Source organism: Lissotriton helveticus, chromosome 10 (assembly GCF_964261635.1).
Source record: "Lissotriton helveticus chromosome 10, aLisHel1.1, whole genome shotgun sequence".
NCBI classification, from domain to species: Eukaryota; Metazoa; Chordata; class Amphibia; order Caudata; family Salamandridae; genus Lissotriton; species Lissotriton helveticus.
In genome coordinates this window covers 366,032,694-366,057,877 of record NC_136071.1, presented here as the reverse complement: position 1 = coordinate 366,057,877, position 25,184 = coordinate 366,032,694, and the positions used below count along the sequence as shown (strand labels likewise).

General features: G+C 45.5%; 1 pseudogene across 1 annotated transcript in view; it reads right to left on the bottom strand.

Moving 5' to 3' along the window:
- LOC144785210 (GTPase IMAP family member 4 pseudogene) overlaps positions 1-25,184 on the bottom strand; it is a 107,784-nt pseudogene that overhangs the window by 57,505 nt on the left and 25,095 nt on the right. Inside the window, exon 2 of the transcript XR_013601810.1 lies at positions 11,743-11,782. The product of XR_013601810.1 is annotated as a GTPase IMAP family member 4 pseudogene (transcript). The remainder of the gene's footprint in view (positions 1-11,742; positions 11,783-25,184) is intronic.

Here is a 25,184-nt window from a genome sequence, read left to right as displayed (position 1 = left end):
CTGTGCGCTGCCTAGACTATATCGAAAACACTAGAGGGAGGTAGAGCGAAGGGTTGGATTCCTGCTCCACAAAGTACTTAAATAAACAAAGAGAATCCAACTCAAAGAAGGGGAGAGAGTGATCGACAAAAGTTGAAGCGCTCAGTGTTTTGTAAAATACCCCTCACACACCAAAAGGCCCCTTGGTGTCATGCTTCATCATCGGGGTCTTCGCACCCCTCTAGCGGTATGCGGCGTGCTACGACCAACGACTACGCGGGAGCACTTATAGTAATGACTATGTGTGGTGTGAAGTGTGTGGGGTGTATTTATAAGTGAGTGGTGGGATGTGGTGAAAGATTAAAAAGTACCTGGCACATGAGTCTATAGAAAAAACTTTTATTCTGAACTCTGGCTGGTACTGTTAAAAGAAGTGCAGTGTGAGGTCGATTCTGTTAATTAAAGAACAGGACCTCTGGTGTGCGTCGACATGTTTCGGAGTCAAGCTCCTTCTTCAGGACGGGGGCACAACTTCCCCACCTTACTCACGTATTCTTAATAAAAATTAAAATAATTGTGTATTTACAGAAAAGTGAAGTATTTAGGCTAAGTGTGCCTACAGCGGTCTGCTACAAGTACAATGACCTGTAGAAAGACAAAAAAGAAAGATAAACTAATGGTTACCCTGTAGCGGGTAGTTCAAGCAGGTGCAGTCACCTGGAACCTCACCAATTGCTTGTAATAAGCCCTGTGAAAAGAAAAAGGTACTCACAACACATACAACATATAACACAAAAGTACTAGGAGTTACTAGCAGTAGTAGTCATACTTGTGAAGCTTGCTTGTTGGCTTCATGAGCATAATGGAATGTCAGGGGTGTTGCTTGATTTGCAATCTGTAGTAAGGAATGATGCAGGTTTTAGTAAATCCTTCTTCACTTACTTAGGAGAAAAAGGTTCAGATGGTCGTTTTCTTGGTTGTTTTAGTTAATACTCACATAAACAGGACGCTATGATCACCGTCTTACCCCTCACGCTGCTCCGCTGGTATGAGGCGGTAATCGGGTTTGTGCTATTTATACCCTTTATTGTAATTGGGCGGAAGTGTCTACATGCCCTAACATGGATGTTCCGCTCGTTATTGTTAATTATATACCCATGTATGGAGCATCCGCTCATTGACCATACATAATACTCGTATGTCCGACACGGACTCACATGTGACCAGCGTCTGTGAGCGCGAGTGTCTCTTTTGCGCGCATGCGCGTTGCTTGCGTATTCATCGTCCGCCGCGCATGCGTGTTATGAAGCAGCGCTCGCTTAGGGGGCACTGATGTTTAGCGCATGCGTGCCCTTTACCCGTGCATAACGCCGGGAAAATATTGTCAAGTTAGAGGACTCGTGGGTCGAAAAAACTTACGTTAGAGATGGCACATCAGCAGATTTCCATATTCGTGAATGAAGGCCTACATTCACGGATGTATTCAGTGATAAGAAAATTTATTATGATCTCACATATCCACAATGATACATCTCGGTTTGGTGATTGGTACCTCATCAGTATGTCACGAGTTTCTAGTGAAACATTTTAGTTGGATAGCTGACCCCAGGGCACTTCGTCATTAAGCCCGATTTTATGGGTGCCAAGTCTGAATACCCATCTTTGTTCCTTTTGGAAGAGGCCATTCTCAGAGGGTAGTTGCTCTATGATGGTCCAATTTAGATCATTCACACAATGTTGTGCTGTCAGGTAATGTGTGGCCATTTTCGTGGTGCTTTTTTTACAGCGCACATTGCTCTTGTGTTCATTCATTCTCGTCTTCATGGCCCTCGTGGTCATACCTACATACTCGAGATTACAGGGGCATTTTATAAGGTAGACCACGTTTTTGGAGTTGCAGTTGGAGAACCTCCTTTGCTCCCATGTAGTTCCATTTCGGAAGGTCAGTTTAGTGCTTTTCTGTGTTAGGTGGCAGCTGCTGCAGTTGCCGCAAGGGAAATGACCTTGTATACCTATGGATGGTTGTATGGCAGTTGTTGTAGGTTTCGGTCGGGTATGTACCAGCATGTCTCTGAGATTGCGTCCCCTACGGTGAGCGAACAGTGGTTTTTCCAGGTTTAGGTTACCACATGTTAGTTTCTTCCAATGTTTATTGACAATTTTGGATACTTCGTTGGACATAGTGTTGAATGTCATCACACATATTGGTCGTTTGTTTTCATTTGGTTCTTTTTGTCGCTCTTCCAATAGTGCCTCCCTGTTATTATTCTTGGCCCTCTTCATCGCTTTGTCAATGATTCTGGTAGGGTACTCTCGTAGTTTCAGTTTTTCTTTCAGGTCCTTAGCCTGCAGTTTGTAGTTGGACACATCTGTACAATTACGCCTGAGGCGTAAAAATTGTCCATAAGGTAGGTTCTCTCGCCCGTGCCTGGGGTGAAAACGATCGTATCTTAGCAGGCAATTTCTGGATGTCGGCTTGAAATGAGTAGTGGTTTTTAAACAACCTCCTTCTGCGTATATATTTAAATCCAAGAAGACCAACATGTGGTCTGAGATCGAGCTCGTGAATTTAAGGAAGGCGTTCTGGTTGTTTAACCAAACTTGAAAATCTTCCGCGGATTGTCGGTCACCTTCCCAGATGACAAGGATGTCGTCCATGTACCTCCTCCAGCATTTTATATTGGATCTGTATGGGTTCAAGTTGTGAAGAATCCTGGTGGTCTCGAGGTGGTGTACGTAGAGCCCGGCCAGACTTGGAACAAAAGTACTGCCCATACTGGTCCCGTGGCATTGCTGATAAATCGTGGTTTTATATTGGAAGAAGTTTTTTTGCAGTGCCAATGAGATGCATTCCAGCACTAGCCCTCGTGGTGTTTGATATTTCCATTGTGTGGAAAATAAGACTTCTTCGATGATCAGGAGTGTTTCATCGTGGGGTAGGCTAGTATAAAGACTTTCTACGTCTAGACTGATTAGGAGTTGAGTTTGAGGGTCAAATGTTGTATTCTGCAGAAGTTGTAAGACAGCCTTTGTGTCCTTGAGGTAGGTGTTTGTTGATTGTACCAGTGGTTGTAGAAAAGCGTCAGCGAATTTTGACAGGGGTTCCAAAATAGAGCCGATACCGGATACTATCGGTCTCCCTGGTGGATTGGTGAGGCTCTTGTGGATCTTAGGGATGCAATAGAAGTAGGGGATGCGAGGTTTTTTCTGCTCCAAAAATTCCCCTTCCTTCTTGCTCAGCCAGCCATGTGCTAAGGCTTCTTCAATCACGCCTCCGATTTTTATCCTGAGGCTCTCAGTGGGGTCCTGTTGTAGAATCATATAGTTGCGTCTATCTGACAGCAGTCTCATACATTCGTTGTCATATGCTTCTGTGGTTTGTAAGACGATGGCTCCGCCTTTATCTGCTGGTTTTATAGTGATGCTTGTGTCTTCTGATAGAGCTTTGGTAGCTTGTTGCTCTTCCTTAGTTGTGTTGTGAAATGTTTGTGCGGAGGACACATCCAGTTTGTTGACTTCTGTCATCAGAGCTTTTTCAAAAGCTAGTAGCTCTATTGGGAGCAAAGAATCTGGAGGGGTAAAGGTAGATTTTGGTCTGAGGCCGGTATCAGTTGTAGGTGTTGGGGATGGTTTGTCCATGAAGTAGGCCTGTAATTTCAATTTACGTATGAATTCTTGCATCTCAATGTTAACCTTGAAGAGAACCAGGGAACGCTCAGGCATACCCACAATGGAACCAGGACTTCGATGGAGGATTCTACGGTCCACAACCTTTTTTAGGCACCCGCCCTGGGACACGGGGAAAGAACCGGAAGGGCAACAATGTCACATGGGAGGACAAAGACCAAGGGAACCCCCGACAAACCAGGAGCATGACAGGCTCCCTGCCCAACCAACCGTCATCCAGCAACCAGAGAGGGACCTAGTGGTAAACCTAACTCTAGAACCATTGACGGAAATACAGAAAAAAGTGCTAAATAAAGGCCTGGGCTTTGTGCCTACACAGAAACCAGACCTCGCATCCCTAAGATCCACAAGAGCCTCACCAATCCACCAGGGAGACCGATAGTATCTGGTATCGGCTCTATTTTGGAACCCCTGTCAAAATTCGCTGACGCTTTTCTACAACCACTGGTACAATCAACAAACACCTACCTCAAGGACACAAAGGCTGTCTTACAACTTCTGCAGAATACAACATTTGACCCTCAAACTCAACTCCTAATCAGTCTAGACGTAGAAAGTCTTTATACTAGCCTACCCCACGATGAAACACTCCTGATCATCGAAGAAGTCTTATTTTCCACACAATGGAAATATCAAACACCACGAGGGCTAGTGCTGGAATGCATCTCATTGGCACTGCAAAAAAACTTCTTCCAATATAAAACCACGATTTATCAGCAATGCCACGGGACCAGTATGGGCAGTACTTTTGCTCCAAGTCTGGCCGGGCTCTACGTACACCACCTCGAGACCACCAGGATTCTTCACAACTTGAACCCATACAGATCCAATATAAAATGCTGGAGGAGGTACATAGACGACATCCTTGTCATCTGGGAAGGTGACCGACAATCCGCGGAAGATTTTCAAGTTTGGTTAAACAACCAGAACGCCTTCCTTAAATTCACAAGCTCGATCTCAGACCACATGTTGGTCTTCTTGGATTTAAATATATACGCAGAAGGAGGTTGTTTAAAAACCACTACTCATTTCAAGCCGACATCCAGAAACGGCCTGCTAAAATACGATAGTTTTCCCCCCAGGCACCTGCGAGAGAACCTACCTTATGGACAATTTTTACGACTCAGGCGTAATTGTACAGATGTGTCCAATTACAAACTGCAGGCTAAGGACCTGAAAGAAAAACTGAAACTACGAGAGTACCCTACCAGAATCATTGACAAAGCGATGAAGAGGGCCAAGAATAATAACAGGGAGGCACTATTGGAAGAGCGACAAAGAGAACCAAATGAAAACAAACAACCAATATGTGTGATGACATTCAACACTATGTCCAACGAAGTATCCAAAATTGTCAATAAACATTGGAAGATACTAACATGTGGTAACCTAAACCTGGAAAAACCACTGTTCGCTCACCGTAGGGGACGCAATCTCAGAGACATGCTGGTACATACCCGACCGAAACCTACAACAACTGCCATACAACCATCCATAGGTATTCAAGGTCATTTCCCTTGCGGCAACTGCAGCAGCTGCCACCTAACACAGAAAAGCACTAAACTGACCTTCCGAAATGGAACTACATGGGAGCAAAGGAGGTTCTCCAACTGCAACTCCACAAACGTGGTCTACCTTATAAAATGCCCCTGTAATCTCGAGTATGTAGGTATGACCACGAGGGCCATGAAGACGAGAATGAATGAACACAAGAGCAATGTGCGCTGTAAAAAAAGCACCACGAAAATGGCCACACATTACCTGACAGCACAACATTGTGTGAATGATCTAAATTGGACCATCATAGAGCAACTACCCTCTGAGAATGGCCTCTTCCAAAAGTCAAGTCAAGTCAAGTCAAGAAATTTGTATAGCGCGCTACATACCCATAGGGTCTCAAGGCGCTTGAGGAAGGGCGGGGAATTATTTGTCGAATATCCAAGTTTTAAGTTGCTTTCTGAATGCTAGGTGGTTCTGAGTAAGGCGAACGTGAGTGGGAAGTGAGTTCCAGGTTTTAGCTGCGAGGTAGGAGAAGGATCTACCTCCCATGGTGGTTTTGTTGATGCGAGGTACAGTGGCAAGGGCTTGGTTGGAGGATCGTAGCTGACGGGAGGGGGTGTAGAAGGACAGTCGTGTGTTGAGGCATTCGGGTCCAATTTCGTAAAGTGCTTTGTGTGCGTGGGTTAGGAGGCGGAAAGTAATCCTCTTATTTACGGGGAGCCAGTGGAGGTTTTTCAGGTGACCAGAGATGTGTTCTTTACGCGGGATGTCTAGTATGAGCCTGGCTGAAGCATTCTGGATGCGTTGGAGTTTTTTCTGGAGTTTTGCGGTGGTACCTGCGTATAGGGTGTTTCCGTAGTCCAGGCGGCTCGTGACCAGTGCGTGGGTGACCGTTTTTCTAGTTTCGTTGGGGATCCAGCGAAATGTTTTTTTGAGCATGCGAAGAATGTTGAAGCAAGATGATGAAACGGCGTTGACTTGTCTGGTCATCGAGAGTGAGGAGTCTAGGATGACGCCCAGGTTCCGTGCGTGGTCCGTCGGGATGGGTGCTTTTCCAAGGGCTTCTGGCCACCAGGAGTTATCCCAGGCGGATGGGGAGGTGCCTAGGATGAGGACTTCTGTTTTGTCTGAGTTCAGCTTCAGACGGCTGTGCTTCATCCACTCGGCTACTTCTTTCATTCCTTCGTGTAAGTTGGTTTTGGCGGTGTTCGGGTCTTTGGTGAGTGAGAGGATCAGTTGAGTGTCGTCAGCGTAGGAGATGATGTTGAGATTGTGTTGGCGAGCGATGGCCGCAAGGGGGCTCATGTATACATTGAAGAGGGTGGGGCTGAGTGACGATCCTTGTGGCACGCCGCAGATGACTTCAGAGGCCTCTGACTTGAATGGGGGGAGGCGGACTCTCTGGGTTCTTCCGGTGAGGAACGAGGTGATCCATTCCAGTGCTTTTCCTTGGATTCCGACGTTTCTGAGGCGCTGTAGAAGGGTGCTATGACAGACTGTGTCAAAGGCAGCGGAGAGGTCGAGGAGGATGAGGGCGACTGTGTCTCCATTGTCCAGTAGAGTTCGAATGTCGTCTGTTGCTGCGATAAGTGCGGTCTCAGTGCTGTGTTTGGCTCGGAAGCCAGATTGTGAGGGGTCGAGGGATTTGTTGGTTTCGAGGAAGGCAGCGAGCTGGTTGTTGATAGCTTTCTCGATGACTTTGGCCGAGAATGGAAGAAGCGAGATGGGGCGGTAGTTTTTGAGTTCGGTGGGGTCAGCTGTGGGTTTTTTCAGAAGGGCGCTGAGTTCTGCGTGTTTCCAGCTTTCTGGGAAGGTGGCGGAGTTGAGGGAGCAGTTGATGACATCTCGGAGGTGTGGGGCTATGATGGAGTCTGCTTTGTTGAAGATGTGGTGAGGGCATGGGTCAGTTGGGGATCCTGAGTGGATGGAGTTCATCAGGCGGATGGTGTCCTCAGTGGAGATTGTGTTCCAGTCGTTAAGGGTGTTCGAGGGGGGTGAAGGTCCTGCTGAAGGTTGGGTGGGTTGGTCTCCGGGTCGGTTGTCGAAGCTGTTGTGGATGTCTGCGATTTTGTTGTGGAAGAAGGAAGCTAGGGAGTCACAGAGGGCCTGGGAGGGGGTGATGTCGTTGGAGTTGGCAGATGGGTTGGTAAACTCTTTGACGATGTTGAATAATTCTTTGCTGTTGTGGACGTTGTTTTCTAGTCGGTCTTTGAAATCGGCTTTCTTGGCTGACCGGATTAGTTGGTGATGTAAGCGAGTGGCGTTTTTGAAGGCGTCCCTGGTGCTGGTGTTTGGGTCTTTTTTCCAGGTCTTCTCGAGGGAGCGACAGAGTTTCTTGGATTTCTTAAGATCATCATTGAACCAGGAGGCGTTTTTGTTGCCTAGTTTGCTTTGACGTTTTTTCAACGGTGCTAGGATGTCAGCGCTGTTGGATAGCCATTGGGTGAAGTTGATGGCTGCTTGGTCGGGGTCTGAGGAGTGGGCGGGGGGGTTTAGAAGAAGCGATGAGGAGATCTGGTCGATGGTGATTTTGTTCCAGTTTCTTCGCAGGGTGGGTTGAGGATGGTTGTGGATTGTGGTCTTCTTGTGGGTAAAGTGAACGCAGCTGTGGTCCGTCCAATGAAGAGCTGTGGTGTGACTGAATGTGACATGTTTGCTGGAGGTGAAGATGGGGTCGAGTGTGTTACCTGCAATGTGGGTGGGGGTAGTGACAATTTGTTTGAGTCCGAGGTTGGCAAGATTGTCCAGAAGGGTGGCGGCGCTGCTGTCGTTGTTCTTTTCCAGGTGAAAATTGAGGTCTCCCAAAAGGATGTAATCCTCGGAGGGGAGGGCGTGTGGGGTGATAAAGTCAGTGATGTCGTCACTGAATTGTGCACGGGGGCCTGGAGGCCGGTAGAGGAGGGTGCCTCTGAGTGTGGTCTTGGGGTCGGTGTGGATCTGGAAGTGGAGGTGTTCGGCGTTGGCAAGGTCGACGTCTGAGCTGGTTGAGATGCGAATGGAGTTCTTATGGACGATAGCGATGCCTCCTCCTGTTTGCTTGATGCGATCCTTACGGATGATCTTGTATCCTTCCGGGATGGCAATGGTGATGTCTGGGGCTGAAGAGGCATTCATCCATGTTTCTGTTAGGAAGGCGACGTCCGGCGAGATGGTGTCTAGTAGATTCCAGAGGTCGATGGCGTGTCTGTGGACCGAGCGGGTGTTGAGTAGGATGCATTTTAGGTGGTTGGTGTCAGGTCTCTGATTGGTGTTGGTGGATGAGGAGTTGGATTTGGTGCCATCGAACTTGCAGGAGTTGCATGAGAAGGGTCCATGGGTGTGTCCAGGAGCGGCCTGGGAGCAGGTGGGGGAACGGCCGGGGTTGAGGGCTAGGAGGGTGGTGGCATCGTAAGAGATGCGAGTTGGCTGGGCGTTGCGGGAACCAGGGGGTCTGGCGCTGGGCGCGGTCCAGGAAAACAAAAGGAACAAAGATGGGTATTCAGACTTGGCACCCATAAAATCGGGCTTAATGACGAAGTGCCCTGGGGTCAGCTATCCAACTAAAATGTTTCACTAGAAACACGCGACATACTGATGAGGTACCAACACCAAACCGAGATGTATCATTGTGGATATGTGAGATCATAATACATTTTCTTATCACTGAATACATCCGTGAATGTGGGCCTTCATTCACGAATATGGAAATCTGCTGATGTGCCATCTCTAACGTAGGTTTTTTCGACCCACGAGTCCTCTAACTTGACAATATTTTCCCGGCGTTATGCACGGGTAAAGGGCACGCATGCGCTAAACATCAGTGCCCCCTAAGCGAGCGCTGCTTCATAACACGCATGCGCGGCGGACGATGAATACGCAAGCAACGCGCATGCGCGCAAAAGGGACACTCGCGCTCACAGACGCTGGTCACATGTGAGTCCGTGTCGGACATACGAGTATTATGTATGGTCAATGAGCGGATGCTCCATACATGGGTATATAATTAACAATAACGAGCGGAACACCCATGTTAGGGCATGTAGACACTTCCGCCCAATTACAATAAAGGGTATAAATAGCACAAACCCGATTACCGCCTCATACCAGCGGAGCAGCATGAGGGGTAAGACGGTGATCATAGCGTCCTGTTTATGTGAGTATTAACTAAAACAACCAAGAAAACAACCATCTGAACCTTTTTCTCCTAAGTAAGTGAAGAATGATTTACTAAAACCTGCATCATTCCTTACTACAGATTGCAAATCAAGCAACACCCCTGACGTTCCATTATGCTCATGAAGCCAACAAGCAAGCTTCACAAGTATGACTACTACTGCTAGTAACTCCTAGTACTTTTGTGTTATATGTTGTATGAGTTGTGAGTACCTTTTTCTTTTCACAGGGCTTATTACAAGCAATTGGTGAGGTTCCAGGTGACTGCACCTGCTTGAACTACCCGCTACAGGGTAACCATTAGTTTATCTTTCTTTTTTGTCTTTCTACAGGTCATTGTACTTGTAGCAGACCGCTGTAGGCACACTTAGCCTAAATACTTCACTTTTCTGTAAATACACAATTATTTTTATTTTTATTAAGAATACGTGAGTAAGGTGGGGAAGTTGTACCTCCGTGCTGAAGAAGGAGCTTGACTCCGAAACATGTCGACGCACACCAGAGGTCCTGTTATTTAATTAACAGAATCGACCTCACACTGCACTTCTTTTAACAGTACCAGCCAGAGTTCAGAATAAAAGTTTTTTCTATAGACTCATGTGCCAGGTACTTTTTAATCTTTCACCACATCCCACCACTCACTTATAAATACACCCCACACACTTCACACCACACATAGTCATTACTATAAGTGCTCCCGCGTAGTCATTGGTCGTAGCACGCCGCATCCCGCTAGAGGGGTGCGAAGACCCCGATGATGAAGCATGACACCAAGGGGCCTTTTGGTGTGTGAGGGGTATTTTACAAAACACTGAGTGCTTCAACTTTTGTCGATCACTCTCTCCCCTTCTTTGAGTTGGATTCTCTTTGTTTATTTATATAACATTACTATAGACAGTTGCCACCACTTCTCTTTTAACCAAGGTCGGAGACAGGATTATTAAATTGGTTGCCCTGATCCTCCCTCTCCTTGTTTTAACATCCTTTTCACACTCAACACCTGACCACACTTCTACACGATAGGGCCCCTTACAAGCACTCACCCTCACAGCAAGGATTAAAAGATCTCCACCAAAGAGCCCCCACCGAGGGTATTGCAGTACCGACCCGACGAGGAGCATGCCCAATGATGAAGCATGACACCCAGCTGGCTGGGTGTGTGAGGGCCCTAAATCTGAAAGGAGGAATTCCCCATCCTTCTTCCAGATAGACAGTCATCTGCACAATCTTCCCTTGTCACTGTTGGTTTCTCTAGGAACTGCATACTCCGTTTTTTTTAAACCGCTTCCTTGACGATACACATATACTCATAATCTTCCTGCCAGTACTGTTTTTCATGTAATGGAATTCCAGGTCGTAAGCAAATCATGCATCCTACAGGAGTTTGCCACCATGTTTTTCAAAATGTGAAAAGTTATGCAAATTGTGCTAGGAAATTCGCAAAATACATGTTTGTGCACTTCTCAATGGAGACAAATGAACAATCTTAGCTGTATCCTGTTTCAGTGGTCCAAAATTTGGAACAGTGCTCAAACTTTGAACCCGATGAGCAGCTCACTCAGTGGTAGCACTTTTTACTGGATGCCCATTTTACATCTGTGTTTATCATGGTAATGAAAGGCAGAAGTTAAGCACTGTGATAGATTTTCAATGGGATTGTTTGATTCTAATCAAGTTGTAGGCTTGCAGGTGAGTGCATTCCAGATCTAATGTCAGGAGCTCGCATCTAATATCTGACGTACATGTAATGATTTTCTCCTAAGAGATCCTTCATCAGTGGGTGAAAAAATTCAGAACACAAATGAAAAAATACTGCCATGTTTACACCCAAAACATTTGATTTCAAAGTGCTCACACCTTTTTAGCATCAACCAGTCAAGTATTATAATATTCTTTCATCAATCATTAAACAGGCTTAATAAGAAATATAAAAATGTGTTTAATAGTGCCTTTTCTTGGTCACCATGCACATTATAGTTCTAAATAAATTTCCCTCTTCACCCAGCGACATGGTTTACAATATGACCAGCAAGAAGCTGATGCCAATTTGAGTAGCTTTATTCCTGAATCGACTGGATGTATAAATTGAATGCAGGTAACATGACTGGGGGAGACAGAGGTTAGTGCTTGTGGAGGAGATGTTCCCTTCAAAATGTATTTTCCCAACAGCCTGAGGAATGACACCCCTATGCTCCATATAGGGTTTCAGGGTGCTGTCAGCGGCTGCCCTCTGCACCTGATAATACACTACCTCCCTTTTCTTCTGAAACATGTTTTTATTGGCATTTGAATAATATGTCACACTACCTCCCTTAAGGTATTCAGCATCAAAAAGTGTCCTTCGTAAAGCATTGAAAACATCTCAATCCACTTACAACGGTCCACTAAATAAAATAAATAGTGTTGTAAATCTCTTTTACTTACCAGAGATATTTATGTTTCTATCCTTTTCTGAATAGTTTGGCTGTAATAAATAAAAATTTTTACTGGTTATGCATAGTCAGATAATGTTTAAGGACTCTGTTGAACATATATGGAAAACATGTGTTTTCTTGTTTTGTCATTGAGATAAATAGCTCAGTTTGTTAACAAATAGCCATATTAGAGAAGCAACACAAGTTACATATTTATCACTGGTAATGTACTGCATACGTCAAAGAATGGTCTCCACCAACCCAGTTCACTTGTTCAATTCTGCATCTTTGTTACTCACACCCTCTTATTGGTTAAATGGAAATTATGGTACCTTATTGGCCCACTGAGACAGAAAGTATTCAACCTGCATTCTGCAGACAGATTTTCCTTGACTCAGTGAGCATTATCAGTGTACCTTTCTATCTATCTATCTATCTATCTATCTATCTATCTATCTATCTATCTATCTATCTATCTATCTATCTATCTATCTATCAACATATATATTTATATATTCACTAAAAAACAAATGTTACAGGGACGTTATATTATTAGCATTTAAAAAACCTTAGAAAATCACTGAAAAACACCAAAGGTTACAGGGTGGTTATAGTTAGGAAATAGTATTAAAAAACCTTAGAAATGTATTGAAAAAAACAAAGGTTACAGTGACATTATAGTTATGCTGACATTTCAATCTAACAAAATGAGGAAAATTAAGCAGTTAGATAACTATAACTCACACCGCCGCAATGCACCGCTTCTGACCTCACATATTACATCACTCATGACATAGTCAGTGACATTACTGATGACATCTCAAATGACATTACTGAAGACATCACTGATGACATCACTAATGACAAATTTCACAGAATCTCTGAAGCACCCACTTACACCCCGATTTCGACCCTGGGATCCCAAACCTGGGGGCCCGGCAATTTCTCTAAAAAAAAAATGTTAAAGGAGAGGGGGGGGCAGAGTGTACTCCCTCCCAGGCCATTTTCGGCCCAGGGACTACATCACTCAGGGCATGCCACCTTGTTGCTCACCGTGGGGGGAGCCAGAACGCTCCTGCCATCCCAGCCAGCTCCCACCTCCTGCGGGAGATAGCATTGCTTTTTACACCCAAGGAGCTGCTGACATACAGGTCCCTGTGAAAAGCAAAGAGCTCTGCTTTGAACAAGCAATAGAAAAATGCTGTCTCTTGCTCAAAGCAGAGCACTGTTTGCTATGGCATGGCGGGAGCAGTGCTCCCGCAGTGCCGTAGCAAACTGCAATGTCTCGGGGTAGGTAGACCAGGACATTGCTGGAGCTGGCCCAGGGAGGGTGGCAGTCCCCAGGGCCATCAGAAAGCTGTGTGGTCCCCCTCCCTTCTTCAAATCTACCCAGGGAAGGTGATGGTCTCCGGGGCCGTGGGCCCCAAACAGGTCCCCTTCATTAGTGTATTTGTGCCCCTGGGAGCTGGTCGATCCCCGGGGTGCATGGGGAATCTGGAGCCCCCCATGCATCATTATTTATTTTAGCCCTGGGGAAGTGGCGGTCCCCGGGGCTGTGGGGGGGGGCATAGGTCCTCCCTACTTTTTTTTAAATATGCATGTGCCCTGGGGAGGTGGCAGTCCCGGGGACCGTACTTAGTTGGTGGAGCAATTTGTCTGGTTAATTCCGATAACGAACAGGCTAACTAGTTACGTGACCCCCAGAAAAGGCAAGAAACATGTTGACCTATTGAGAGTAGGGCATAGGCATCTAGAAACATAGCACCTAGATATCCGCCGCTCCATATATTTTTAATCAGACAGTTTACCTTCCAGAATAAAGTCAGTTCTAGGACTAACTGACCCTTTTAACTAATTTTTCTTCACTTACACAACATCTACACCACTAGGCCCCTCACCCTCATTGCACCAAATGACAGGAACAAAAGATCTCCGATAAAGAGCCCCATATTGCGTGCCCTGTCGGGCATTCCAGCGCTAGCCCGACGAGGTGCAGGCCCATATGATGAAGCATGACACCTAGCTGGCTGGGTGTGTGAGGGCCCTAGTTTTGAAGAGGGGCTTCCCCCTCTCGCCTCCTATTGCAGGGTATACATCTTGACCCTATCCACAGAACCTAGTGTACTTCTGACTCTGTATATCTCCACGCCCTTAGGAACTGCATATTCTCTCTATGTACATTGTCTTGGGTATGTATGCTGGACCTGGAATAAAACCCTATCGTCCCCCCTTTTGTTAATAATGTCCCGGGGACAGAGGCATCTGCAAGGCCCCCCATACTATTTAAATCAGCTCAGAGCAGGGGAGGTGGTGGTCACTGGGGCAGGGGGTCTGCAACGACCTCCCAAATAAAAGGCAATAGACCTGGGGAGGTGGCTGACCCTGGGGCTGAGGCAGGTCCCTAGAGCTCGCCGCATTCATAATGATAATAGAACTGGGGGTGGTGGTTCATGGGGCTTTGATAAGCCCTAGGATTGGGGCCCCATGCACCCCTCCTATATTTATTCTATGCCCTCTGGACCTGGCCCACCCGGATGTTATTTTATAGCAAGCATTAGAGCCTGCGCTTGCTTTAAAAAAAATAATCCTGTGAATTTGTGAATATAGTTATTTGTCTGCAATTATTTTTTTTAAGGCTTGTATACCATGGCGGGGTCCTAGGCGGACCCCAAGACCATGGCTATGGTGTCAGGGTATTCCTGCCCTGCAGTTGTGTCTATATTTTCAGGGGGGGTTTGGGACTCGGTGAAGCCGAGTCCCAAGATGGCTGCCAACACTTCCTGGTTGAAGTGTTGGCAGCCAATCAGAGTAGTGCATTTTCCTGCATGAGCTTGCCTTTGTTTGCGGAGGCTTCGCTGCCAGAGATGTGTGTATAATTTTCAGCTTAAATGTCTCAACAACTACTGAATGGATTTACACCAAATAAGCAAAAGGCACTTCCTTGATCCAACATCTACCTTCCTGCCAAATTTGGTGTAAGGGCTGTAGTTGTGGCAAACGTTTCCTATAGGACTTAACATTACAAATGCATCCTTATTCCGTGCCCCAATTTCTCGGTCCCCATGTCACAGATCACCCCTTAATTTTCCATGACACACAGTACCTACCTTGAATCTTTTTTGAAGATTTATCAAACTATGCCAAAGTTAAAGTCAATTAAAAATGGTGTTTTCCTATGGAAACTAGGTCCTAACCATAGCTACCTACTGGTGACCCCCACCAGTTTGTGAATATATATATATATATATATATATATCATTTAAAGAGTTCTCCCATAAGAAGAAACGTGCGACGACACTCAAGGAGTTGCTGTGCTTCAAAAAGTATTTATTCGGCAGCAAGAAAAACAAACTATTTATTCGGCAACATATATATTCACTGAAAAACCATAGGTTTGACACCAGTTATAGTTAGCTGGAAATTTTACTCGCATAAAACCAATGAAATTCCCACGTTATAGTTAGTTGGACTCACTATAACTTGCGCGTGCAATGCACTGCTGATGACGTCACATATTACATCACTCATGACATGGTCAGTGACATCAGTCATGACATCACTGATGACACTATCCAGTGAATGTGTGTATTTTTAAAAAATAAATATGTGTTATATATGTATATGTAAAAGTTGATGGAAGAATAAATGTTTAAATAAGTGATTACTTGGATGTTTTTTTTAATTGATTGGTTAACTGGTTTATTAAGTGTATCTTAGTGAATACATATATTAGAGAGTAATGTTTAAATATTTAAATATATGTATTAGTGTTTCACTTTGTGTATAAGTGGTTGCATGGGTTGGTGAGTAGCTACATGTGTATGGGTTATTAGACGTTTTTGTTAGTATCAGTATGAGTGTTTGTATGGTTTGGTGGGGGTATTACTTAACACATAGATGCATGAATGACTGGCTCTCTCTTTGTATGTGTGGTTTGAAGACAGCATATGTGCAGGACTGTATGGGTGGAAGAGTGTGTATATGTGTGTGTTAGTAAGTGAATGACTGTCTCACTAGTGTCTTTATCAGTAACTAAATATGTTTTAATCTAATATATGTGAATATTGATGTATATAAGTGAGTATATGTGAGAGAAAGAGATTGTAAGAGTTCCTGTTTAGATAAGTATGTGTTTCTATAAGTGATTGTTTAAGAGAGTAAGTATGTGTAAGTTTCCATAGAAGTAAGGTGGTTGTGTGTGTATAGCTGTATATGCAAATAAATGGATGTTCAATAGTTTATTTACATGTGTGAATATGTGTGAGAGTATCTTTTGGATGACTGTCGTTGTGTAACAGAATGTATTGGTGTATCACTACATATCATGAGTGAGTATATGTACGAGTGACTATATAGAACTGTTGATCAATGAGTGGATGTGTATATAGATTGTGAAATTATTGAATTGGTTGTTGTAACTGGTATGGGTATCTCCATTTTTTTGAAACTTTTAGTTTCTATTTTTGAATATGTGTTTCAAGGGTTACATTACAGTGAAAAGAGGTCTGTCACTCTGTCACAAGGATGGTGTCATCAGTGATGTCATGACTGTTGTCACTGACCATGTCATGAGTGATGTAATATGTGACGTCATCAGCAGTGCATTGCACGCGCAAGTTATAGTGAGTCCAACTAACTATAACGTGGTAATTTCATTGGTTTTATGCGAGTAAAATTTCCAGCTAACTATAACTGGTGTCAAACCTATGGTTTTTTCAGTGAATTTCAAAGGTTTTGTAAATGCTATTTCCTAACTATAATGTGTGTAAAACCTATGTTTTTTTTTGTGAATTTGATAGTTTTTGTAAATGCTACTCCCTAACTATAACGTGTTTAAAACCTATGGTTTTTTCAGTGAATATATATATATAAAATTTCTATGGCAAAATGAAACCCCTCATTTTGTTCCTTTTCAAATTAAATGTATTAAGTGTTACCACTTTATTCCAATCAAGATGACTTCAGGTGTGCCATACTTTTGTCATAAGTAAGACTGTTAGCGTTCTAGTTGTTCTTTAGAACACTCTGGGACATTCTGTCATTGGGCTATAGTTGGGCTACATCTGGCTGATATTTGGGCTACATTTGGGCTCTTTTGTCTCTGGTGGCCATCTTGGGAGACTGCATATCAGAATTTTTTTAATGAAATATAAGAGGATTTGAGAAGTCACTCAAAATGTGCCCTAATTTTTCTTTCTTCAGCACTAATCATAATTTCTATGGCAAAATGAACCCCCTCATTTTGTTCCTTTGCAAATTAAATGTTTCAAGTGTTAACACTTTATTCCAATCAAGATGACTTCAGGTGTGCCATACTTTTGTCATAAGTAAGACTGTTAGCGCTCTAGTTGTTCTTTAGAACACTCTGGGACATTCTGTCATTGGGCTACATCTGGCTGATATTTGGGCTACATTTGTTTTTTTTTGTCTCTGGTGGCCATCTTTGGGCTACATTGGGCTACATTGGGCTACATTGGGCTACATTTGGGCTCTAACATATATATAGCCCAATGTAGCCCAATATATATTTTTTCAAAGTTAATTGTCTCAGCAACTACTGAACAGATTTACACCATTCAAAGAAAAGCGTAATCTGCGAGCCGGACTCTACCTTTCTACCAAATTTCTTATAAATCCATTCAGCCGTTCGAGCTGTAGCCGTGTCTAAACGTCCTATGGAAAATAACATGGGGAAAACACGTTTTCGGACCCCCCTTTTATCTCAGCCCCCACTTGACGAATCCCCCCCAAACTTTCAGGGAAGGATCGGAGCGGAGCAGGCCATCTTCTTTGAGAAATTCGCAAAGATTCGTCCACCGGTGCCAAAGTTATTCTCAATAGAATGTTGCGGATTTCCTATGGAAACTAGGTCCTAACTACTGTCATTGGGCTATAGTTGGGCTACATCTGGCTGATATTTGGGCTACATTTGGGCTCTTTTGTCTCTGGTGGCCATCTTGGGAGACTGCATATCAGATTTTTTTAAATGAAATATAAGAGGATTTGAGAAGTCACTCAAAATGTGCCCTAATTTTTCTTTCTTCAGCACTAATCATAATTTCTATGGCAAAATGAACCCCCTCATTTTGTTCCTTTGCAAATTAAATGTTTTAAGTGTTAACACTTTATTCCAATCAAGATGACTTCAGGTGTGCCATACTTTTGTCATAAGTAAGACTGTTAGCGCTCTAGTTGTTCTTTAGAACACTCTGGGACATTCTGTCATTGGGCTATAGTTGGGCTACATCTGGCTGATATTTGGGCTACATTTGTTTTTTTGTCTCTGGTGGCCATCTTTGGGCTACATTGGGCTACATTGGGCTACATTGGGCTACATTTGGGCTCAAACATATATATAGCCCAATGTAGCCCAATATATATTTTTTCAAAGTTAATTTTCTCAGCAACTACTGAACAGATTTACACCATTCATAGAAAAGCGTAATCTGCGAGCCGGACTCTACCTTTCTACCAAATGTCTTATAAATCCATTCAGTCGTTCGAGCTGTAGCCGTGTCTAAACGTCCCTATGGAAAATAACATGGGGAAAACACGTTTTGGGACCCCCCTTTTATCTCAGCCCCCACTTGACGAATCCCCCCCAAACTTTCAGGGAAGGAGCGGAGTGGAGCAGGCCATCTTCTTTGAGACATTCGCAAAGATTCGTCCACCGGCGCCAAAGTTATTCTCAATAGAATGTTGCGGATTTCCTATGGAAACTAGGTCCTAACTATAACTACCTACTGGCGACCGCCAGTAGGTAATATATATATATATATATATATATATATATATATATATATCAAGGTTCACAGATGCCCATGCATAAGAAGCACTCGTTCAACAGCTCACATCAGGTGTGATTAATCAGCAGTCTGGTTTCATTTACAGCGATGTCCCTGCCTGTGAACAAGGACTGTGAAAGTCGGAAACGCGTCAGGCTACGTGGATTGAAAACCTGAGTTGCGGTTTGTGTTGCAGCCTGATGTGAGCTGTTGAACGAGTGCTTCTTATGCATGGGCATCTGTGAACCTTGATTTATATGCGGCAGTCCAGCCGCAAGGAAGCACCTCCGCTTTGTCATAAGCGGGCCGGGGGTCTTGTGAGTACGAGGCTCGGTCCGGACCAGCAGCATGGCGCAAGATGTTTGTGCACGCAAGCTAAAGACTCAGAGTTAGCCCATTAATGGCTGGATTGTTTTAAATATACTGAGAGACATCGCTGCTGTAATTTTGAACTGTGAGCAGCACATATTCTGAACTGCGAAGCGGTTCAAGGACTGCCGATACCAGAATGCATTGCTTTATCAAGAGGCCCACTGGGGTAATAAATTCAGGTGTGATTAATCAGCAGTCTGGTTTCATTTACAGCGATGTCCCTGCCTGTGAACAAGGACTGTGAAAGTCGGAAACGCGTCAGGCTACGTGGATTGAAAACCTGAGTTGCGGTTTGTGTTGCAGCCTGATGTGAGCTGTTGAACGAGTGCTTCTTATGCATGGGCATCTGTGAACCTTGATTTATATGCGGCAGTCCAGCCGCAAGGAAGCACCTCCGCTTTGTCATAAGCGGGCCGGGGGTCTTGTGAGTACGAGGCTCGGTCCGGACCAGCAGCATGGCGCAAGATGTTTGTGCACGCAAGCTAAAGACTCAGAGTTAGCCCATTAATGGCTGGATTGTTTTAAATATACTGAGAGACATCGCTGCTGTAATTTTGAACTGTGAGCAGCACATATTCTGAACTGCGAAGCGGTTCAAGGACTGCCGATACCAGAATGCATTGCTTTATCAAGAGGCCCACTGGGGTAATAAATTCAGGTGTGATTAATCAGCAGTCTGGTTTCATTTACAGCGATGTCCCTGCCTGTGAACAAGGACTGTGAAAGTCGGAAACGCGTCAGGCTACGTGGATTGAAAACCTGAGTTGCGGTTTGTGTTGCAGCCTGATGTGAGCTGTTGAACGAGTGCTTCTTATGCATGGGCATCTGTGAACCTTGATTTATATGCGGCAGTCCAGCCGCAAGGAAGCACCTCCGCTTTGTCATAAGCGGGCCGGGGGTCTTGTGAGTACGAGGCTCGGTCCGGACCAGCAGCATGGCGCAAGATGTTTGTGCACGCAAGCTAAAGACTCAGAGTTAGCCCATTAATGGCTGGATTGTTTTAAATATACTGAGAGACATCGCTGCTGTAATTTTGAACTGTGAGCAGCACATATTCTGAACTGCGAAGCGGTTCAAGGACTGCCGATACCAGAATGCATTGCTTTATCAAGAGGCCCACTGGGGTAATAAATTCAGGTGTGATTAATCAGCAGTCTGGTTTCATTTACAGCGATGTCCCTGCCTGTGAACAAGGACTGTGAAAGTCGGAAACGCGTCAGGCTACGTGGATTGAAAACCTGAGTTGCGGTTTGTGTTGCAGCCTGATGTGAGCTGTTGAACGAGTGCTTCTTATGCATGGGCATCTGTGAACCTTGATTTATATGCGGCAGTCCAGCCGCAAGGAAGCACCTCCGCTTTGTCATAAGCGGGCCGGGGGTCTTGTGAGTACGAGGCTCGGTCCGGACCAGCAGCATGGCGCAAGATGTTTGTGCACGCAAGCTAAAGACTCAGAGTTAGCCCATTAATGGCTGGATTGTTTTAAATATACTGAGAGACATCGCTGCTGTAATTTTGAACTGTGAGCAGCACATATTCTGAACTGCGAAGCGGTTCAAGGACTGCCGATACCAGAATGCATTGCTTTATCAAGAGGCCCACTGGGGTAATAAATTCAGGTGTGATTAATCAGCAGTCTGGTTTCATTTACAGCGATGTCCCTGCCTGTGAACAAGGACTGTGAAAGTCGGAAACGCGTCAGGCTACGTGGATTGAAAACCTGAGTTGCGGTTTGTGTTGCAGCCTGATGTGAGCTGTTGAACGAGTGCTTCTTATGCATGGGCATCTGTGAACCTTGATTTATATGCGGCAGTCCAGCCGCAAGGAAGCACCTCCGCTTTGTCATAAGCGGGCCGGGGGTCTTGTGAGTACGAGGCTCGGTCCGGACCAGCAGCATGGCGCAAGATGTTTGTGCACGCAAGCTAAAGACTCAGAGTTAGCCCATTAATGGCTGGATTGTTTTAAATATACTGAGAGACATCGCTGCTGTAATTTTGAACTGTGAGCAGCACATATTCTGAACTGCGAAGCGGTTCAAGGACTGCCGATACCAGAATGCATTGCTTTATCAAGAGGCCCACTGGGGTAATAAATTCAGGTGTGATTAATCAGCAGTCTGGTTTCATTTACAGCGATGTCCCTGCCTGTGAACAAGGACTGTGAAAGTCGGAAACGCGTCAGGCTACGTGGATTGAAAACCTGAGTTGCGGTTTGTGTTGCAGCCTGATGTGAGCTGTTGAACGAGTGCTTCTTATGCATGGGCATCTGTGAACCTTGATTTATATGCGGCAGTCCAGCCGCAAGGAAGCACCTCCGCTTTGTCATAAGCGGGCCGGGGGTCTTGTGAGTACGAGGCTCGGTCCGGACCAGCAGCATGGCGCAAGATGTTTGTGCACGCAAGCTAAAGACTCAGAGTTAGCCCATTAATGGCTGGATTGTTTTAAATATACTGAGAGACATCGCTGCTGTAATTTTGAACTGTGAGCAGCACATATTCTGAACTGCGAAGCGGTTCAAGGACTGCCGATACCAGAATGCATTGCTTTATCAAGAGGCCCACTGGGGTAATAAATTCAGGTGTGATTAATCAGCAGTCTGGTTTCATTTACAGCGATGTCCCTGCCTGTGAACAAGGACTGTGAAAGTCGGAAACGCGTCAGGCTACGTGGATTGAAAACCTGAGTTGCGGTTTGTGTTGCAGCCTGATGTGAGCTGTTGAACGAGTGCTTCTTATGCATGGGCATCTGTGAACCTTGATTTATATGCGGCAGTCCAGCCGCAAGGAAGCACCTCCGCTTTGTCATAAGCGGGCCGGGGGTCTTGTGAGTACGAGGCTCGGTCCGGACCAGCAGCATGGCGCAAGATGTTTGTGCACGCAAGCTAAAGACTCAGAGTTAGCCCATTAATGGCTGGATTGTTTTAAATATACTGAGAGACATCGCTGCTGTAATTTTGAACTGTGAGCAGCACATATTCTGAACTGCGAAGCGGTTCAAGGACTGCCGATACCAGAATGCATTGCTTTATCAAGAGGCCCACTGGGGTAATAAATTCAGGTGTGATTAATCAGCAGTCTGGTTTCATTTACAGCGATGTCCCTGCCTGTGAACAAGGACTGTGAAAGTCGGAAACGCGTCAGGCTACGTGGATTGAAAACCTGAGTTGCGGTTTGTGTTGCAGCCTGATGTGAGCTGTTGAACGAGTGCTTCTTATGCATGGGCATCTGTGAACCTTGATTTATATGCGGCAGTCCAGCCGCAAGGAAGCACCTCCGCTTTGTCATAAGCGGGCCGGGGGTCTTGTGAGTACGAGGCTCGGTCCGGACCAGCAGCATGGCGCAAGATGTTTGTGCACGCAAGCTAAAGACTCAGAGTTAGCCCATTAATGGCTGGATTGTTTTAAATATACTGAGAGACATCGCTGCTGTAATTTTGAACTGTGAGCAGCACATATTCTGAACTGCGAAGCGGTTCAAGGACTGCCGATACCAGAATGCATTGCTTTATCAAGAGGCCCACTGGGGTAATAAATTCAGGTGTGATTAATCAGCAGTCTGGTTTCATTTACAGCGATGTCCCTGCCTGTGAACAAGGACTGTGAAAGTCGGAAACGCGTCAGGCTACGTGGATTGAAAACCTGAGTTGCGGTTTGTGTTGCAGCCTGATGTGAGCTGTTGAACGAGTGCTTCTTATGCATGGGCATCTGTGAACCTTGATTTATATGCGGCAGTCCAGCCGCAAGGAAGCACCTCCGCTTTGTCATAAGCGGGCCGGGGGTCTTGTGAGTACGAGGCTCGGTCCGGACCAGCAGCATGGCGCAAGATGTTTGTGCACACAAGCTAAAGACTCAGAGTTAGCCCATTAATGGCTGGATTGTTTTAAATATACTGAGAGACATCGCTGCTGTAATTTTGAACTGTGAGCAGCACATATTCTGAACTGCGAAGCGGTTCAAGGACTGCCGATACCAGAATGCATTGCTTTATCAAGAGGCCCACTGGGGTAATAAATTCAGGTGTGATTAATCAGCAGTCTGGTTTCATTTACAGCGATGTCCCTGCCTGTGAACAAGGACTGTGAAAGTCGGAAACGCGTCAGGCTACGTGGATTGAAAACCTGAGTTGCGGTTTGTGTTGCAGCCTGATGTGAGCTGTTGAACGAGTGCTTCTTATGCATGGGCATCTGTGAACCTTGATTTATATGCGGCAGTCCAGCCGCAAGGAAGCACCTCCGCTTTGTCATAAGCGGGCCGGGGGTCTTGTGAGTACGAGGCTCGGTCCGGACCAGCAGCATGGCGCAAGATGTTTGTGCACGCAAGCTAAAGACTCAGAGTTAGCCCATTAATGGCTGGATTGTTTTAAATATACTGAGAGACATCGCTGCTGTAATTTTGAACTGTGAGCAGCACATATTCTGAACTGCGAAGCGGTTCAAGGACTGCCGATACCAGAATGCATTGCTTTATCAAGAGGCCCACTGGGGTAATAAATTCAGGTGTGATTAATCAGCAGTCTGGTTTCATTTACAGCGATGTCCCTGCCTGTGAACAAGGACTGTGAAAGTCGGAAACGCGTCAGGCTACGTGGATTGAAAACCTGAGTTGCGGTTTGTGTTGCAGCCTGATGTGAGCTGTTGAACGAGTGCTTCTTATGCATGGGCATCTGTGAACCTTGATTTATATGCGGCAGTCCAGCCGCAAGGAAGCACCTCCGCTTTGTCATAAGCGGGCCGGGGGTCTTGTGAGTACGAGGCTCGGTCCGGAACCAGCAGCATGGCGCAAGATGTTTGTGCACGCAAGCTAAAGACTCAGAGTTAGCCCATTAATGGCTGGATTGTTTTAAATATACTGAGAGACATCGCTGCTGTAATTTTGAACTGTGAGCAGCACATATTCTGAACTGCGAAGCGGTTCAAGGACTGCCGATACCAGAATGCATTGCTTTATCAAGAGGCCCACTGGGGTAATAAATTCAGGTGTGATTAATCAGCAGTCTGGTTTCATTTACAGCGATGTCCCTGCCTGTGAACAAGGACTGTGAAAGTCGGAAACGCGTCAGGCTACGTGGATTGAAAACCTGAGTTGCGGTTTGTGTTGCAGCCTGATGTGAGCTGTTGAACGAGTGCTTCTTATGCATGGGCATCTGTGAACCTTGATTTATATGCGGCAGTCCAGCCGCAAGGAAGCACCTCCGCTTTGTCATAAGCGGGCCGGGGGTCTTGTGAGTACGAGGCTCGGTCCGGACCAGCAGCATGGCGCAAGATGTTTGTGCACGCAAGCTAAAGACTCAGAGTTAGCCCATTAATGGCTGGATTGTTTTAAATATACTGAGAGACATCGCTGCTGTAATTTTGAACTGTGAGCAGCACATATTCTGAACTGCGAAGCGGTTCAAGGACTGCCGATACCAGAATGCATTGCTTTATCAAGAGGCCCACTGGGGTAATAAATTCAGGTGTGATTAATCAGCAGTCTGGTTTCATTTACAGCGATGTCCCTGCCTGTGAACAAGGACTGTGAAAGTCGGAAACGCGTCAGGCTACGTGGATTGAAAACCTGAGTTGCGGTTTGTGTTGCAGCCTGATGTGAGCTGTTGAACGAGTGCTTCTTATGCATGGGCATCTGTGAACCTTGATTTATATGCGGCAGTCCAGCCGCAAGGAAGCACCTCCGCTTTGTCATAAGCGGGCCGGGGGTCTTGTGAGTACGAGGCTCGGTCCGGACCAGCAGCATGGCGCAAGATGTTTGTGCACGCAAGCTAAAGACTCAGAGTTAGCCCATTAATGGCTGGATTGTTTTAAATATACTGAGAGACATCGCTGCTGTAATTTTGAACTGTGAGCAGCACATATTCTGAACTGCGAAGCGGTTCAAGGACTGCCGATACCAGAATGCATTGCTTTATCAAGAGGCCCACTGGGGTAATAAATTCAGGTGTGATTAATCAGCAGTCTGGTTTCATTTACAGCGATGTCCCTGCCTGTGAACAAGGACTGTGAAAGTCGGAAACGCGTCAGGCTACGTGGATTGAAAACCTGAGTTGCGGTTTGTGTTGCAGCCTGATGTGAGCTGTTGAACGAGTGCTTCTTATGCATGGGCATCTGTGAACCTTGATTTATATGCGGCAGTCCAGCCGCAAGGAAGCACCTCCGCTTTGTCATAAGCGGGCCGGGGGTCTTGTGAGTACGAGGCTCGGTCCGGACCAGCAGCATGGCGCAAGATGTTTGTGCACGCAAGCTAAAGACTCAGAGTTAGCCCATTAATGGCTGGATTGTTTTAAATATACTGAGAGACATCGCTG